Source organism: Lutra lutra, chromosome 5 (assembly GCF_902655055.1).
Source record: "Lutra lutra chromosome 5, mLutLut1.2, whole genome shotgun sequence".
In the NCBI taxonomy this organism is placed as follows: Eukaryota; Metazoa; Chordata; class Mammalia; order Carnivora; family Mustelidae; genus Lutra; species Lutra lutra.
In genome coordinates, this window is record NC_062282.1 from 16,188,982 (window position 1) to 16,209,492 (window position 20,511).

Consider the following 20,511-nt stretch of genomic DNA (forward strand, 5'->3'; position numbering starts at 1 on the left):
TTGTATATTCATGTAACAGAATAATCTACAGTAAAAATAAAAAAAAAAATTTAAAACTACTGATTCAACAAAATGAATTATATGAAAGTAATGTTTGAAGCCAAATACAATAGAACCATGCTGTATGATTCTATTTATATAAAGTACACAGATTAAATTGATATGTATTGTAAGATGTCAGAAGAAAAAAGGTTATATCTGGGAAAGGAGGAGGTATTGTGAAGGTATATAAGGAAGGTTTCTGGATTCTAGGTAATACTCCATTTTATGTAGTATAAGTATGTCCGATCTGCAGTAGTTATTTATGTGTATGTGCATGACTTACGCAGTATCTTCTATGTATACTTCAAATAAATGTTTTTAAAAGTTTACTTATAGGGACGCCTGGGTGGTTCAGTCGTTAAGTGTCTGCCTTTGGCCCAGGTCAAGATCCTGGGGTCCTGGGATCAAACCCAACATCAGGCTCTGGGCTGGGTGGGAAGCCTGCTTCTCCCTCTGCCCCTGCTTGGGGTCCCTCCCTCACTGTCTCTCTCTCTCTGACAAACAAATAAAATCTTAAAAAAAAAAAAAAAAAAAGTCCATTTCTAAAAGCCTGACTTGTTACAGTTATAGTTTATAACTGTCTTATATTTTATGGGACATATTGTGGGCTATGTGCCAGGCAATATTTTAAAAATATTGGGGACTGAAAGGTGAATAGAAAACAAGGTCTTGGTTCAAGTATGATATACTTCTTAGTTGGAGGTGAGATAAAAAGGAGTACATTAGAAATAGTATCATTGGGGCGCCTGGGTGGCTCAGTGGGTTAAGCCTCTGCCTTCGGCTCGGGTCATGATCTCAGGGTCCTGGGATCGAGCCCCACATGGGGCTCTCTGCTCAGCAGGGAGCCTGCTTCCCCCCTCTCTCTCTGCCTGCCTCTCTGCCTACTTGTGATCTCTCTCTCTCTCTCTCTGTCAAATAAATAAATAAAATATTTTGAAAAAAAAGAAATAGTATCATTGAAGAGCATGAAAAAATATGCTAGCATAACAGCTACTTTAGGAAAAAGGGCATTATTTTTAATTGGGTGGGATTAAACATGAAAGATAAAGGTGCAGTCATAGAAAAATAGTAGAGAAGGGCATTTCAGACAAACAGAGTAACAAGTTCAAATGCCCCCAAGGAAGGCTCAACAAATATGAGGAGGGGAAAGCATTAAACTATAATTTGGTGGGTGGAAGTGAGGGTCAAGTTGGAAAAGGAGGCGGTGTGAAGTCACATAGGATTTTAGAGGTCCTGACAAGAACTTAAAGTCTTATATTGTACATTAAATTGAGATTCACTGAAGAGTTTCAAAAGAGAACAGCAACACTACTGATTTATATTTTTAAGAAGTTTCTGCTAGCTGGCATATCGTAAAGGATTTAAGGACAGCATTTGCTGATGAAAGCAAATGAGAAGAAACCTTTGTAGAAGAGGTCATGGTGATTTGAACTAGTATGATGCCAGCAAATATGAAAGTAGTGAACACATTTTAAGTATATTTTAGGGCTGCAATATATAGAACCTGGTATAATGAATATATAGAATTTGATCAGTTAGGAAGGGATAATATGACGATGCAACCAATTCAAAGGCAGAGTCAGCGTAGGACTAGGGAGGGAATCCTGAGAACAGGGTATAGAAAATAGCAAGAATGATGTTTCACTATAACTTGAGCAGAGAAAAGGGATTAGACCTTAGACATCAGTTTACATGTAGCTTTGGTAGTGACATGAGTTAGTAAGTGTCCCACTGATTTTAGAATGCTAATAATTGTAACGTGAGGCAAGGACATCAGATCCATTGATCAAGGGGGTATGAAGGATGAGTAGCGGAGAGGTACAAAAGATAGAAGACACAGCATGCTCCATTGTGATGCAGCTGCTATGAAGTATGCGCCACTGGGCAAACCTGTGAATTTGTATGACTTCAGTTCACTCATATAAACAATGAAGCTAATATCTGCCCAGCATCTGGAGGCCCCAGAAAAGACTTCGAGTTAGCCTGGTTAACTATACACATACAAATAAATTTAAAATGATGACTTATATAATGATAAATGTAAATAAATCAATAAGTTAATTGAAATCTGAGTTCAAAGTACACATTAGATAATTTCTCTCAACTTTTTCAGTATATCAAGTCTCTACACTCTATGAAAAAATTACACTAAATTCATCATTTTTATCCAGTAAAACATATTTTGGCAGAATGCACTACTTTTATATTTTATAAAATTGTTATCTTCTAATGCAATAATTTTTTAATGAAATGCAATACCTTGGAGAAAATGTACTGTATTGGGTGAAAAATTAATATGCAGAAAAGGAAATTGTAGAGTTTCCTGGAGAAATGTGCACTTTGATAAACATCTGAAAAGCAAGCTCTGAGTTAGTATTTGCATAGAGCAGAAAGATCAATAACAATTAAACACAAACTGAGGTGAAGCAATTGTTATTTTAAATATTTCATGTTGTTTAGAAAAATCAAAATTTTATAAACAATGCTCTTCTGTTGTGATAAGTTAGAGGCATAAATCCGTATTAGCTAAGAATAAACTACCCTTGTAGAGTTTATTGATTAGAACAATGTAGCCTTTTCATTGAGTTAATGTGTTGCTTTTTCATTTTAAATGTTTGGTATTTCCTTTAGTAAAGAATGGGTATCATTTCCAGGATGCTGACAGAGTGTCCTAGTTTACTTCTTTCTGAAAGCCACAATTTCACACTCAGAAGAGTCAGCAATTCCATGATGTTAATACCAAATTTTGTGTTAAAAATACCTTTTTGCATACACATGAAATCCTCCTTAGCACTGGACTGGAAATAGAGTGAAATTCTTTCTCAGGGAGAAACAAGCTCTTCCCAACTGCTCCCAGAGTCACACAGGAGCCACCTTTGAAGTTGGTGAGAACATCTCCTCTGAGAAGAGTGATTCATGCCTTGACTATTTCAAATCAGTGATACTCAGTACTGACTGTCATTTCCTGACTTATTCTTTTTATTACTCAAGTGAATAATAAATGGATTAAAGTCCATTTTTTCCTTAAAGAAATGTCCAGAAATTCTGTTTAAAAGTATTGTAACAAGTGCGCCTGGGTGGCTCAGTGGGTTAAGCCGCTGCCTTCGGCTCAGGTCATGATCTCAGGGTCCTGGGATCGAGGCCCGCATCGGGCTCTCTGCTCAGCAGGGAGCCTGCTTCCCTCTCTCTCTCTCTCTCTGCCTGCCTCTCCGTCTACTTGTGATCTCTCTCTGTCAAATAAATAAATAAAATCTTTAAAAAAAAAAAAAGTATTGTAACAAATAATTTTAAATTTCACTTTATATAATAGCATTCAATAAATCCAGGGGAAGAGTCTTGAGATATCCTTGGCAAGGCAAAATGTCAGAGATTTTAGGAGAAAGAGCTGAAAAATACATTTTGTGCATGCACAATTATATATTATTCTCTGCATATTTATATACAATTTACATTAGCTAAAAACTAGTTTTAGGATTTTAGAGTATAGAGTGGGTACAGAAGTCAAGCAATACTCATGACCTTTAAACTATCTTGAAAAGGGACCTAGTTGATGATTGTCATCAAACATTACAGGGAATGAGTACAGACTTTGTTTCTAGTATTTTGAAGGGTTTCAGAAAAACAAATGGCTATAATATTCAGGTGTATTCTTAAAAGTCACATAAGATGACTTTCGAGAAAGAGGTGCATGGGGACCAGAACGTACTGAGGAGATTGGAATGACTGGTAGAATAAAGAATGGCAGAGGGAAGAAATAGAATATTTAGAAATTAATAATAATAATAATGATTTTTAAAAGAGTTGAAAATGGGTAACAGAAGAAGGAAGTGCTGCTGTTGACTGGACCATGTACCTCCAAAATTCCTATGTAGAAACTCTAACCCCTAGTGTGATGGTATTTGGAGAAGGGCCTTTGGGTAGGCAATTTGGTTTAGATGAAGTCATGAGGGTGAGACCTGCATATGAGGATAGTGCCCTTATCAAAAGATGCATCTGCGAGCTTGCTTTCTGCCATATGAGGACGCAGCAAGTGGCCATCTGTAAGCAGGAAGAGAGAAGAGAGCACTCACCAGGAAACTGAATGGGCGAGCACCTTGAACTGAGACTTATTAGCCCCTACAACTATGAAAGATACATTCCTATTGCTTAAGCTACACAGTCCTTGGGTTTTTGTTATGGCTGCCCGAGCTAGTTAACTGACATAGGAGCACATGAAAATTTGGAAGGATGAGATTGAAGAGTCACAAAAGAGAAAAAGGATGCAATATGGCAGGACATAAAGACAGAGGCAGGGATAAAAACTAATTAATACAGAGACAAAGACGAGGAAGAATCAGACTGATATTACTGATGTTTAGAGACATTAGTGATCTAATTTTATGTAAAACTGCGTTGTACACTAAAATAATATGTTTACATTAAAAAGTAGAAAAAGTCTGCCCATTTTATACCTATATGCATATATATGTTCACACATGTTTATAGGTATATAAAGAAAGGTATACATGGATAAAAATTCTAATTTTTGAATATTTCAGCTGAGTGTGGATTGAAGAAAGGGAACGGGAGTTTGTTAACCTTATCATTTGACTTGTTATACCAAGCACCTACCATTTAAAAGATTGATAGAATGAATATAAATCAGAAAAGCAAAACATGTAAGAAGAAAATGAAATGTCACTTGATTATGAGCCAGGGATAGATGTGTGACTCAGAGTTGGTTCTTCCCTAGGTGGCAAGCCAGGGATTTTGGAAGCAGATCATGGAATGTGGATCAAGAATATGGAAGCTCAAATGAACAATTTGTTCCCGTGCCTCCAATATCACTAGCCAGCAGATTAAGAAAGACAGGTGTGCATTACTCATTTGGGTTCTCCTCCTGTCCTGGAATGGTTCATGTGCAGGTGGGCAGGCCCACTATTACTATTAGAACCATCTGCTGAATAGGACTTTCGTAACCAGGTATGAGCAAATGATATAACTGAGACATTTCAAAGACTGAAATAAAATTGTCATTAGCCAAATACTACTAGAAGGTTTGCTTTATTCCATTCTTTAAGTTTCTATTCACTGAAAATATGCACATTTTTCCATGAACAGTAACCTGAGTGTTATGCTTTGAACATGAGGAAGAGTCATTTAGAATGTGAGGCTAAATCACTCTTCTCCTGTTCAAGACTCATCTTATTCACTTATTTAAAAATAGATCACAGTGGTGCCTGGGTGGCTCAGTTGGTTAAGCATCTGACTCTTGGTTTCAGCTCAAGTCATGATCTCAGGGTCATGAGATTGAGACCCACATGGGGCTCCAGGCTCAGTGGGAGTCTACTTAATCCCTTCCTGTCCCTCTGCCCCTTACCTGCTTGCATACTCTTTCTCTCTCTAAAATAAGAAATCAATCTTAAAAATATATATATATTTAGAACATTGAAAAGACACAGTTTTCTATATTCTCATTCTAAATCCATCTTTCTTAACCATACCAGGTTATAAATCTTTATACCCTCTAAACTACTGAATGGCCTATCATACTGAAATTTGCTTTTTAGAACATGCTATTGCTCAAAAGTTGAATATTTCCTACTTAAAAGTGAAAAGGGGAAATGTGGTTTATTTTGCAAGACATTCTATTTCTTGATTTGTAAGTTGATGTTTGCATTGTTACATAAATAAATAATCTGCTTAAAAGAGCTATAGAAAAGAATTTGACACTCTGTAAATCATATTTGGACACAGGAGCCAGAAGTCGAATACACTCATATTAATAGAAGTACACTGTGGGGATAAGTGGGGATGAGAATGTACATATTATGGAAGACACATTCTTTTCTTTCATTATACTTTACATTCTGCTTTAGAAAACATCCTTCAGGTTTGATATCATGATTTTTTCAATAATTTATAATGTTGAACAATAGAGAGATATCAGGTTAATGGTTCCATTATTATATATTCAGTGATATTCTAGATCTTTAGCCTCAAAAAATTCACATGATTGATTGATTGCTTGATTGATTTATAAAAGGCAGAACTTAAAACACCTCCTTATTCTAGGTAGCTATATCAGTTTCCTAATGCTACTGTAACAAAATACCATAAAGTCGGTGGTTTCCAACAACACAAAGTTGGCATCTTATGGTTCTGTAGGCCAGGAGTCTGACGAGGGTCAAGTCAGTCATCGGAAATGAGTCACAACTGCTCTAAAATCCAAGTGTCTGTCATGGCCGCCTTCCTTTCTAAAGGCAATAAGCAGAGAATCCTTGCCTTTCCCAGTTTCTAGCAGTTTCCTAAACCACTTAGTGCTTGGCCCTCTTCCTCCATGTTTCAACCCAGGAACATCAGAGTTGAGTCCCTCCCACACAGCATCACTCTGACCTCCTGTATGCCTCCTTTTCCCACTTTTAGTACCCTGTGATTACCATGGGCCCACCTGGATCCTCCAGGATCAGCAACCTGTTTTAGAGTAGCTAATTAGCAACTTTAATTCCATCTTCATTCATTAACCTTCCTCTACCACCTAATATATTCAGAGGTTTCAGGAATTTGGACCTGAATATCTTTGGGAACCATTATTCTGCCCACTCATGAGCCTTCAGTGTGGTCACACATAACACTAAACACACCCTTAAATTGTTCAAACTCTTGTAACTTCTTTTGTAAAACTGAGTTGCAGAAGTTAAAGCACTGAAATCATCTAAGATGAAAATATTCTGAGTGAAGTTTTGTTAATAAAATGCTGGTTAATCAAGCTGGTTATTGTCTGTTTAGATTAAGAAACAGAATGTGATCATAAAGTTGTGTGTGTGAATGCATGTGCATGTGCGTGCATGTGTCTTGGAATAGTTGCTGAAAGAATGCATTCATTAGAGTGAGTATCGTTGATAAAATCTACTAATGTAGTAATCCTGCGTATTTGTTTAAAGGTGAATTTAAATATTTTATAGTCACCTCATACCGGCAGTTGAAACTAGAGATCCACATTTTGCTCCTTTATACATTTCTTCTGCACATCAAAGGTTGGGCATAAATCTTGAGCAGGATAGCAACATAAAAACATACAGTTCCTTAATTTTAATATTGGCTACAGAAGACTTCATATCTACTTTTTAAAATACTTGTAGAGTAATTTGGGGTTGGAAAAAGGCAAAATATTCAGTCATTCATAAATTAGATATATTTTATATTACATATTTGTCAAATCTAAAAAGCAATAATTGTAACATCATGCTTTAGTTAAAGCCAATAAAAATATTAAAAGAGTAGAACTATATTAATGAACACCGAAATCTAGAGATGATTAAACCAATAATTTTGTGCCAATATTCGTTTTTATAGCCTCAAGAAACTAACTGTGCTGGGTTTTATTTTCCCAACCTATCTGTGCTGGGTTGCGCCAGCTCCTGGCCTTGTGTTTTTTATCTTTTCATTCACATCCCATCTCTTCATTTTAAATGCTATCTATGAGGAATGGCTTCTGATTTCTTACCTCCAGCTGACAGCTCTTCACTGAACCCCACACTTGTGTATGCAACTGACTCCATGCCATCCCTACTTACACATTTAAATCTAAAAATATACAGGGCTCCCAGGTGGCTTCGATGATAGAGTTTCTGACTCTGTCTCAGCTCAGGTCTCTATCTTAGGGTTGAGGGTTTACCACGCCCACCCCCAACTGGATTCCATGCTGGGCATGGAGCCTATTTTAAAAACAAAACAAAACGAAACACCTGAAAAAATAGACAAAACTCAGTTCTTCATATCTAACTCCTGATCTCCTTCCCCTGCCAAACTTTGTTCTACCCAATTCTTTCCCTCTCCCCCTTCCTCCCCTTTCTCCCTCCTTTCACCTCCTCCCCCTCCTTCTTCTTTCCCTTCCTCTTCTTCCTCCTCCTCTTCTTCTCCTCCTCCTACCCTTCTTCTTCTTCTTAGATTTAAGTGATCTCTACACCCAATGTGGGACTCGAACTCATGACCCTAAAATCAAGAGCCATAGGTTCTTCCGACTGAGCCAGCCATGTGCTCCCCAACTGCCTCCTTCTAATTGCTCAGGATGCAGCAAACAAAATTTATCCTTTACTCTCACCATCCCCCAGCACCCCAAATATACTATGTAATGTCAAGTCCTATCAGCTTTAATTTCAAGATATACCTCTTTTCCCCACCTCCTTGGCTTCCACTCTGCTGCAAGTCACCATGTTTTCTCCTCCAAATTACTGAGCTAATTGCACAGCTGTCCTGTTCAGTCCTAGCTCCTCTTTAGTCTAACTGCAACCCCATGGCCAAACTTCCTTGCTGATATATAGCTGATGAGTAACCTTAATCCCATCAGTATCCTTCATCTTCTTTTACTACCTAACATAACAACATCAGATTAACTCATTTCTCTCATCAGAAACAGTTAAGACTACCCCAAATCTCTGAGAAAAAATACAAAGTCTTTACACTAATCTACAGGATCTCGACATGATCTGGTTTCCATTATCTCTTAATGGTATCTCCTTCCATGGTCCATTTCTGTCACTTCAGTCCAGCTATGCTGGCCTTCTTGCTATTCTTAAACTGTGCATATTCCTCCCCACTTCTGTACTTGCGTTCACCCTCTCTGGAATATGACTTATCAGATATCAATGACCATACTTAACCAAACTTCCTCCAAGTCTTTATTCAAATCACCTCCCAAAGAGGGCTTAGGAGCCATAATAGCTAAAATATAAAATTTCACCCATTTCCTCAAAACTTTTATTCCCTACCCCACTTTTATTTCCCCCCTTAATAGTAGTATCTTCTGCAACTAATACATTATTTCCCTTGTTTATCATCACTCTTCCCAAATAGAATGTAATCTCCATAAATGAATTTAATAATTAATAAAGTATAATCTATTACTCAATAGTACTACTTTTCTTTAAAAAATATGATAAATCATCTAAAAGTAGAATTGTAATCACAGAATTGGAAATCTTACTGAATAGTCTTTTGGATCTGGTTTACTTTCCAATCAGTAATATAGGGCTTTCTCATCTATTGGTAAGTTAAACTGAGCCAATCAACCAATAAGCAGGTTCTCTATAAAAGCAAAAATTGCATAAAGCTAAAATAATTTGTTTATATTTTCATGGCTCATTTAAATTATATCACATTGCAGCTGAAGATACTAATTACACATGTTTAAATATATAAACAGTACAGAAAATTTGGGAGATACACATTTTTGCCTCAATACATTATCCAACTAAATGGATTTTCTTGATGTCCTTTTAAAAATCACATTTTATATAACATTTTGTATGAAGTTTAATATTCAAGTTCCATCAATTTACCATTATTTAGATTGATATGAATTCTTATGTTTAACTTCCTGAGTTATTTCTTCATTTTTTGATACTTTGAACTGTATTTTAGTGGTTTATTCCCACAAGTTGCATGTAAGGAAGTCTGCTTTCTCCCATCTCTATCCATGGACTGAAAATTGCTTTTCAAAACTGGTATGTTAATTTTCACTTCCGCAAGGGATAACTGTAAATAAGAGTTTTATCACACCTTTGCCAACACTAGTTTCAAGAGTTTTTTATATGAATATGATGATTCACTAGGTTAAAATGGCAACCAGCCTTCATTTAAATCCCATTGATAACTGTGAGTTTAACCTAGACAGATATTTTTATTTAAAATACTTTTGTTGTCAGGTAGAGTGACTGAAAATAATTGGATCAAGTGAAATTACCAGTCACATCAGATTGTGCATAGTTATAAATAAGTCATATATATTGTCCCAAAGGCATAAATACAATAAAAGTAAGTATCTATTTGAAGACCCCTATGGTCATCTAAACAAGTGAAATAGAAATGGTAGTGAATTCCCCTTTTTTCAATAGAAGCATCTGCAACGTCCAAATTCATTTTCCTGGCAATTTATCTATCATATTCCATGCAGTATGAGTAAAACATAGGGTAAGGCATAGTCTAGGGGAGCTCAGATAAGTGAAATACTTGCTTTATTCAGTATCTCACTCAGATACTTATAGGGATTGAACTTTGTTCATTTTATTCTCTGATTACCAAGAAGTTTCCTAAATTGATGTAGCCATGCAGTGTGGAAGTTTACATGCCAGAATTTTCTGGTATTTAAGAAACAACACCCACACATATCAGGATACACTAAAGTGAGCGTTCTTCTTATACCTGTTCCTATGTTTCCCTGAAGTCCATTTATTATCCTGGAAATCTCTTTCTGGAATATGTGCAGCACTTAAAAGTCAAAACACTATCAGCAATGATAGAGATACTAAATTACTTAATTTGTGTTGGCCTTCTCTTTACTTTAAAAAAAATTTAATGGAGGATTACCTAAATGAATGGTATATAATAATACTGACATTTGTACAAACAAGCAAAGATGAAAAAACTAAAACAGAGAGAGAGAGATTGACAAATGAAGAAACAGACTCATAGCTATATAGAACAAACTGATGGTCATGGGGGAATGGGTGAATTAGGTGATGGGGGTTAAGGAGGGCCTAGTAATGAGCACAGGTTGTTTCATGGAAGTGTTGAATCTCTGTATTGTACACCTGAAACTAATATTACACTTATATTAACTAACTGGAATTTAACTAATTAACTAATTGAACTAATTAACTGGCATTTAAATAAAAATGAAACAAAAAATACTTCCATTTTTTTATAGATAATTTTTAACCTCTACAGCTGGAAGATTCAGCATGCTGAGTCAATTCTCATTAAAAAAATCACCAGAGACACTGACTCTACGATAATTTATCAACAGTGGTATAGATCTTTACAAATTGAAACTCATTTTAGCACCTTGTATTGTTGGGTTCTCCTGCCTATTCTTATCCCCTTTTGCAGAGGAAGAAAAATGGCCTATATACAAGTAACATTTGACACAAGTAATCCAGGTCAGGATCAAGTTCTGCCATGTGTTCAAATCATAAAGCTCAATATTTCTTTTTATTGTGCAAAAGAATACCAACCAACTAAGAACTATGCATTTAAAATCAAAATGTTTTCCTTTTACTTCTGGAGACTTTGGACATTATAAACTACTCCAAGCACCTGGAATTACTAGAGTAAACACCCACTGCTTACATTACAAACATATACATACTCCAAAAAAAAAAAAAAAAGAAAGAAAGAAAAAGCTATTATAGAATAGAATCAGTATCTTTCATTTACTTATTACTTATATTAAAGATTGATCTGAAAAAAAAATTAAAGTGAAATGTGTCTTCAGCCTTCACATCTGTTTTCTTTTTTCCATTTTTTAAAAATTTCCTCTTGTTCCTACAAATGATAGCATATGCTAATACAGGCCATTCTCTCAGTTTACAGAAAAAAAGAATACTGATAAGCTCTTCCACAGTTTGTGTTAGGGACCTAATGAAACACCAGTTGAAATTACTCCAAAGCAAGAGAAGGGGGGTCATCACAGAACACCCAAACTGAACTATATGTGAGCAGTTGTCTACTCAAACCATGTGTTGTATGACCATTTTCTGCACACAATCTTTGGTTTTTACTACAGTCATGGTTTCAGTGGGAGAGGGATACAAGTTTGTCCCCCCGCTCAAGGAAATAGTTAACAATGCCTGCAGATATTTTTGCTTGTCACAATTTGCAAATGCTGCTACTGGCATATTGCGGGTAGAAAACAGGGATGCTGCTAGGCATCCTACAAAACACAGGACAGCTTCCCTTGCCCATGAGAATTATACAGCCTGATGTATCAAGAGCACCAAGGTTAAAAAGCTCTTATCCAAACTATAGTTCTACGGGCATGTATAATGCAACTATACAAAAGGCATACATTAAGCAAATTGAAAAGTTTGAAGTCCTCCACTTATTAGGAAAAAAAAAAAGCAAAACAACCTCTTACACACTTGTTGTCTTTAATCTCTCAATTTCTCTCACTTTTCACCTGACTACATGGCATCAAAAACATGGATTTGAGATAAATAAATATTTTCAAGCCAATAAGTTCAGTATGTTTTATCCTAGACCTACAGAAAGGAAGATGCATGTTCAGATTCTAAAAGATTATTATATGAAATTTTCAAATACATCAGGCATACCTCAGATTTCTAATCACTGACAAGCCAAATACAGGACAAGTGGGACACACACCTGTAAACATGGGTCTGCATTCATCAGACCACAATAATCAACATGAAGCACAGTAATGGTATTTATATAAGCCAATAAAAAAGTACTGTATATTTACTATATATAGCACCCTTCATCTAAAGAATTTATGAACTTGGACTGACTCATTCATTCTGATTCCCATATATCCATCTGAAATAGGACATCGGGAGGAATAATTTCCAATAGGCCAATGTATAGATTTTACATGAGCATTGGTTTCTATTGCCATGTTCACTACTATTATAGCTAATTATATCCAACATGCACAAGACAGAGTTACAGCTAAAGCTTCCCAGCTCTTAACTTTCCTTCTACTATTGTATTTTCCTTTACTATTGGATTATCTTCAGTTGGGCATTTCTGTTGCATCTAAAACAGTAAATCCTTATTTTCTACCTCTAATTCTTGTCAGGAAATCAAAATTGACCATTGGTATCATTTTTTCCCCTCCTTAAGTTAGCTATCTCTGAAAAGTATCAGTACTATGTTTTATAAAATCCTTATCTAGCAAGGCATTAAATGAATGCCTTATTAAGTGAATAAATGTGTTGCCCTACACTAGGTTAATTCATTATCAAGAAATCCAGAATTAAACGGTACAGGAGGCTTGAAAAACGGAAAAGATGATTGGTGCTTGGACCAGAGTGTTATACGACAGAACTTATTCTCTACTGGTATCATATCCCGCTTTCCCCTCCCACATCCAACAAGGTACACACGAGATCTAATGTGGACCTCAAACTCTTGATTTAGAATACTTTCTCTGCTAAGACAAGTCCACTAAAATAGAAGAGAGCAATTACTGCATAAGGAAAGCCCCCTGCTTTGAAAAATCTGTGGGTGATCCCAGAGTGGAAAATAAAGGTTCCAAAACATTGTGAGAGCTTGTGGTTATTTTTTTATTTTTATTTTTTTGGCTGCATAATAAAATCTTTCTCTGATCTGTCTCTCTCAGCTCAAAGCAGTGATGCCATCACCTGAGCACAGAAGACCATAATAATTTTAGCTAAGAATTTTATTTTAGAATTTCTTGATATCCAGCAGGGAAATAGCCAGGAACATTTACTCTTGATTAATCTGAAAGTTCATTAAGTATGACTGGCTTTGATATAAGGAAAAACTGTAATAACTAGCTAATAAAATTGTATTTTTTTCACCTGTTACATGACAGGTTTTCCTAGTTCCACATCTGTACGCACAACACACACACACACACACACACACACACACACACACAGGCATACAAACATGCATAAGCACAATTTTGTCTTGAATTTTAGACATAAAGTTAATACAGGATAATTGTTATTCCTACACTGAGACAAATCAGGTTCAAGAATTTAAGAAAGGAAAATGAATCAGAGTTAACAAACATAAGGGCATATGTTAAATAAAGTGTGTTGCTGATCACAGGAGCCTGCCTAATTCCTTTCTCTGCATCATTTATAGTGCCCTTTAAAAGAAGTAAAAGTTTCATCTTAAGCTTTAATAAGCACTTATGGAAGCAATTCATGGGAGAAAAAAAAAAGAATGAAAGAAAAGAGAAAATGAGCTTTGCTCAGCTGCAGCTTCAATACTCAGCTATCATGTAATTTTAAAGGAGATTGGAAAGGCAATAATTAAAAAGCACTACCAAAATTTCAATTTCAACGTCCCTGTTTCTATTCTGACAATGCTCTCTCTCACTTTTATAGCTAGACATACATGACACCTCAATCTGATGCCATCGCTACTCCAATGTGCCTTGCAGACGATCCTTCCAACTTCTTCAGGGGCAGGGCAGATAACAGATAAACATGAGCAGACACCCAGCGGGGTTATTAGACTCACATTCCATAGGCTCCACAGCAACATTCCTGGATAAGCAATTTTTAAAAATAATAATAAGGTATTCGAGCCATAAGGCTTCAGAAGCATTAGCTACAACTTTCCCATTCACCTTAGATCCTGTGAAACCAATCCCAGAGGAGGATTTCACCAAATACTGCTTTGACTCAGAACCGGGTAAGCAGCCCCACTGTACACAAAAATATTAATGTCACTACATAGTAAAGTGTCATTTATTGAAGCCTTACCTTGGCTGACTTGCCCTAACTGGTGGAAAGGAACTTAATTTATGAGAAGCAAAGAGGGGACTTTCCCAGTGCTCACGGCACAGCTGCTCCCGTCCTCGGAGAGCCCCAGACTCGGCTCCGCGCTCCTGCGAGCCCCGGGCTCCGCGGCTCGGTCTTCTGCAGCTCCGGAGCGCGCCTCTGATTGGCTGGCACAGCCTGTCCGCCTGATCTCTCCTCTCCCTGTCTCTCCTCCTTCCTCTCCTCCCTGGCTCTCCCGCCGCTGCCTTTCCCTTCTGCTTCCTTCTCCCCGCTCCCGCCCCCCCATCGTGCATACTTTGGGGCTGCACAAATTCTGTAGCACACGGAACGGACACCCTTTAGCCTCTCCTGCAAGGTCATGTGGAAAGCAATGCCATTAATTTTAAAAAAATAATAATAAATTAAATTAAAACCCTGGATCAACAGCATCCTCCTTAGCATCCCAGCTCTTGAAAATGACAGGACTCCGTGACCGTTTAGATCATTCTTTCTCTGCGGGGAAGGGAAACTGGGGGGGGGGGGGGGGGGGGGGGGGGGGGCAGAAGGGGTTTGACTGTCAGATGGAGTGGGAGTAGACATCGGGAGGGAATGGGAGAAAAAGCAGAAGGGCAGGCACTGATGTGGCAGGCTGGTAATAAATTTTCCTATTTCCGTGCAAAGTCGTCACAGCCTGCTAAACATTGAACTGCTGGCTCATTCATCAGTGAGCCATAGTCCGGTGGTAGCTGTGAGACTTAGCTTGAGTGATGCCCTTTAATGTCTTACCCCAAACTACTCGTGGCATGGAGGGTTTATACGAGACGCAGCTTTCCCTTGGAGGTCAGCATTATATTTGTAAAGATAAATAGGAACTGCAATGCCTTGCCTACCCCCTTTCTCTTGTAACGGGCAAACGTTGCCCCACACACAAACTTCTCACCTCTTATCACTCCAGAGTACATTAAAATGATTTGTAATGTACACAGATATTAATAAACAGGAATTTGGGGCCCGATGGGCAGAATTCAAAATTGATGTGAAATAGCCTAGGCACTTTCCCCCAGCACAAAGTCACTCACATTCACTCCTTAAGAACATCAAGGATCCCTACTTAAAGTAGTGTAGCAAACAAGCATAGGAGTTTATCTAAATTGAATGGTTATTCCAGGGGACACTTTGCAGATACATCAAGAATTCCACAAGACCCTCAGTGATTGCAACCACTAAAAAAAGCAGCTTTACTCACTCCAGTCCTATAAATGCTCAGGTTCAGAGATCCAAAGGAACAAAGACTTAAGAGAAGCAGTGGGATAGAGGGGTTAGACCCTTTAAAAACCAGAAAACAGATTCAGATCCTGATTCAGACTTTCTTCTATATCTGAATGTGTACAAGACTCCGGATGCTTACCTTTAAAATCTAGAGGCAATCATCACTTCTTAGTGAAGATTAAGCAAAAATCTGTGCAATTGTGTTTAAACTATGATAAACTTTTAATAAAAGTTAGTTAATGTCTAATTGTCTCCTTCTTTTCTTCTGCTTCCAGAAAGATCAGACAGGTTGAGAAGATAAGTGGTATTTCCAGGAAATTGGTAGGGCTTAACCTGAGATGTTTTGAATCGACTAGTTATATTTTACTGTTTTTTATTTAGCTTGAGTGATATGAAATGCGAAGGGATTTCATTTGCTTTGGGGTTTTGATATGATAAAACAAACTAACAGAAATAATGAAAAAAAAAAAAACAGTTGCATTGGATCATTTCCAATTGTGAAGGAATTATGCATTTAAGTGAAAAGTTTTTCCTAGATAAGATGTTAGAAGTCATTTATGATTTGAAAATAGCCAAAAACTAAACTCTCAGGGAAAAATGGGACTGAAACAATAGCATCAGAATAATGAGCCAATGTTGTTTCATGTTTTGTATATCTTTTCTTATGCATGCGCCTCCTAATTTAAATGGATTTTCTTGGCATAGTAGCCCAACATAAGTTCTTGTTTGTGTTTACTGAAGAAAGTATTGACAATAATCCATTTCAATGTTTTGTGTGTTTATGAACTCATGGCAACAAAGGAACAGGAGAGTTATAAAAAAAAAGAATAAAGGGGATATAAAGAGGAATTTTTGGTCTGTAAGAGGTCATGTAATTTCATTTTAAAATTCACATTATGACATTCTCTAGAGAAGCCCGTTTATTTAACTGCCTCTAGTTGAAGGAAATAAAATGTTTGCCAGCTTGCTACCGAAGCTTTTGCTGAGACACCAGCAATGAGCATCCTATGGACACACTTGAAAACAAAATGTGTTTTCACTAGTCTTCCTTGGTGGTTTTCCCTGGATAAGACCATAATAAGCACATCTAGTGGACAGTCATAATGGAAGTCAACAGGCACTTGCTCCTGAGTGGGATGACATACCGAGGGATTTGTCAGCATCACCAAACAATACAATCCATTTCTCGAAAAAGAATCAATTCACCAGGGGAGGATTTGTATCTATGAGACACATCCAGATTAAGGGCTCTAGATTCTCCACAAATTCAATGATGCAATGTATACTGGATTTAAATGGTTTCCAAAATTTGATATTCTGAAACCATGCTAACCTTCCCTAGCCATAGAAAAGTGAACCTGTCAGCCACTTAGTGATTCTCTTATATTCTCGGCTTAAGAAGAATAAAGTAAGTAAACCAATGCGGAGCATGCTGTTTGGGGAAAGCCAGGAGGTGGGCAGGTGTTTATTTTCTCCTTATGTCAACGATTACTTCAAAAAACTGAACAATGTATCAGTCAGCAGAATTTATTACAGACTTAATCTTGGAAACTGAAAGCATGGGCATTTCTGATCCCGAGTCCCCACTTAAGTTACCTTGGGATAGTTATAAGAATCATTTTCGCTGGTGACAGAGAAGCATCCAACAGGCAATTGATGCTGGTCAGACTACAGACACTGGAAAGATAAAATTGTCATGCTAAACTGTGATCATTCTCTGAGAGACACACTCCGGAAATGATCTCTTTAGATGTTATCTCATGCTCAATTTTACCCTGGAAATTCAGTGTTTGCAAATCTAAATAAAGAAGAAACATAAAGGAAATGCAGGGATAGCCCTTGTTCTAATTCAGCCTTCAGAGTAGTCAACTACTCCAACAGGGTGCTGTGGTTTGATTTTTAACTGAAATTACCAAAAGTATAATAATATTTAAAAAGGATCTGATTTTAATGTAAAGAGAAACAGCTGCTGAGAACTTAAGCCACACACAATTTCCTTTGCAGGTATTTATTTTATGTCCTGGGGTGACAGATAGTCCAGGTTGTAGGTATCTTTTTGAAAGAAAGGAGAAAACTTCGATTCATAAAAATGTTACCTCTAATTGTATGATCAAAGAGGACCTAACCAAGGTAACCTTTATTCATGCTGTTATCTATCACACTTCAGATTAAGAATTGCAGAGTACTGGGAAAATATTGAATGGACAATGAAGAAGAGTGATCTAACAAAAATATTTCAAGGTTAACTACATATATAATTACTTTAAGAAGTAGCACCTCCCTGACTCATAATAATAGTTAAATTAATGAATGCATTTTTTTAAAGATTCCATTTATTTATTTGACACAGAGAGAGAGAGATCACACGTGTGGGGGGGAAGCAGGCTCCCTGCTGAGCAGAGAGCCCTATGCAATGTGGGGCTCCATCCCAGGACCCTGAGATCATGACCTGAGCTGAAGGTAGAGGCCTAACCCACTATGCTACCCAGGCGCCCCAATGAATGCATTTTTTAGGAAAAATTTCTTCAGTTTATGTAAAATATCAAGAACCAATGAACTTGTTTGGATCTAAAAGAACAACATTGATAATTGACAAAGGAAAAAGTAAAGCAACTCAACTTCTATGAATATAGTTTTGATTTCTAGAAAAAAAAGATAATTGTTGCACTGTAAATGATAGAATGAAGGCACTGGTTCCCAAATAAGAGAAGATTTACTAACCATTGGACCCTAGTTTCACAAGATTCATTTTTGGAGAAAGGTTACACAAAGTACATACCAGATTGTTTGTTTGTTTGTTTGTTTGTTTGTTTGTTTGTTTGTTTGTTTTAAAGAATCTGAAAACCTGTCAGCAAACTTTGTAGATTTGATGTGAATAAAATAGTATAGTAAAAGTATAGATGCGCAATTTTCCAACTTCCACAACTTGATTAAATATAGAATCTATAAATTAGAAAGTATTGAACTAAATGTGGAATTGGGCAAAGCTATAAGGTGATTAATTAAAGAGATAAGCAATTCAATAAGGGAAGAAAATGGTAGGATCACCTTAGTCTGAATCCCATTCACATAAAAGTCATGCCAGCATGACCCCACTGCTTTCTGTGATGAACACAGTAGACCAGAATAGGGGCGATGTATATAACATGATCTTTCTATATACCATCATTGTATCTCTCATGATTTCATTACGCACACATGAAGAAGTTCCAGTACAATTACTTGGTACACAATTGGCTAAGGCACCAATCTCACATGTTTAGAAATGTAGAGGTACTTACCTGCAAGAAGGTATCTAGTAGTAAAAGCCAGAGAGTTCTGACACCAAGCCTCCTCCAATTACTGCTTTCAATGTTATGAAAACCAAAGGGATCTATAGAAATTTTGTACAAAAACCTGTATATTTGGATGAAGAACTAGAAATATTTTTAAGACTTTTGAAAACTTAAGTATTATCTCAAATCTAACAAAGATTACATACTACAGTTGGACCCAAAAGTATTAATATTAAATATATGGTAGTGGAGCAAGTCTTTGGATCAAAACTTGATAAAACTTAAGAGATTTTTACTGACAATAGTTTCTGTGTAAGTCAATTATGTGATACAGTCATCAAAAATGTAAACATAAACAGGAATCCTGAATAAAAGTAAAGCATCACAATGTGGATGGTAATGACTTTTCTGCTCTGCAATACTAAGAATTTACCTGAAATATTGGATTTTCAGAAGACTATAGGTAATTCTGTTTCTCTTAATGAATTTATATTTTTGTGAGCCACATCATGATATATTTATTAAGCTGACAAAGCTAATAACTTCTCTAACTCATCCTGTCTCCCTCACCCCTGAATGACCACCATCCTGTCTTTCTGTAGTGTCCCTGCCTTGTCTACCCTTCAGGGGTCAGAATAAAGATCACCTCTTCTGAGAAAGAACCTTGCCCCCACAGTCCCCGCATTTTTTCAGTCCATAAAACATACTCCCTAATATTTTTTAATTTAAACATAAAATGTTTAATTTATTTAAACATAAAATTTAATTTAATTTATTTAATTATTTAAATAATTAAATAATTAATTAAATAATTAAATTAATTAAATTAAAATTTAATTTATTTAAACATAAAATGTTTTTAAAAGTTGATGATATCTCACTTTAACAAAATATGTTATATTTAGAGGCAACATGGCATAGTAGTTAAGAACACAGAATCTGGAACCAAACAAACTTGAGAACTTAGCATAACTATGTGTGCTTTGTTTTTTTCTTCTTCAATAAAATGTTAATACAATACTACTATTCTCTTATGCCTCCTAGGAGGATTAAGCATGTTAAATTAGATAACATGCTTAGAAAATTACTATGTATACAGTCATCTGTATACAAACCTGCCTCCTTTATCATTACATCTGCATATCGGTTTCCTAATTGAATACAAGCTACTGAACACCTGGTACATGGTTTGTCTAAAGGAGTTTGGTGTAATGGAGTGTAATGGCCAATGGTGTAATGGCCAAGCCCGATGTCTACTATTCATATTTAATGGAAAGCTGCTCAACGAAATTGTTTTAGTCTCTGGACATGGTACCTGACTTGTACTGTGGGGAACCATGCTCACTTTACAGAGCTGTCTCAGATCTTAAAGAGTTTTACACACAGAGAAGTGTCTAGTGCAGTCCTTGGCATATAAAAGGCTTTAAATAAAGGTTAGTTGAATCCAAATTTTAAGTACTCAGTAAGCATTCATTAAATAAGTCATATTTGCTTTCTGTGCTGCATTCTGTAGCAGAAGAAGACAAATCACAAACTCTTCCCTAGAAGCTTTTTGTTAATATGAAAATACAGCTTCCTTGGCATGGCACTCAGTTCAGCCTCCCACATCCCTCTGTATTTACCTTTTTGGTACTGTACTATGAATATGGACGTTCTGATGACCCTGAAGCATTCTAAAATTCTTAACC

General features: G+C 36.5%; 1 protein-coding gene across 1 annotated transcript in view; it reads right to left on the minus strand.

The window, feature by feature from the left end:
• Positions 1-14,436, minus strand: part of CDH18 (cadherin 18) — a 482,604-nt gene extending 468,168 nt beyond the window's left edge. The window contains 1 exon segment of the mRNA XM_047731353.1: positions 14,283-14,436. The gene's annotated coding sequence lies outside the window, so the exon portion shown is untranslated.
• Between the last annotated feature and the right edge of the window lie 6,075 nt (positions 14,437-20,511).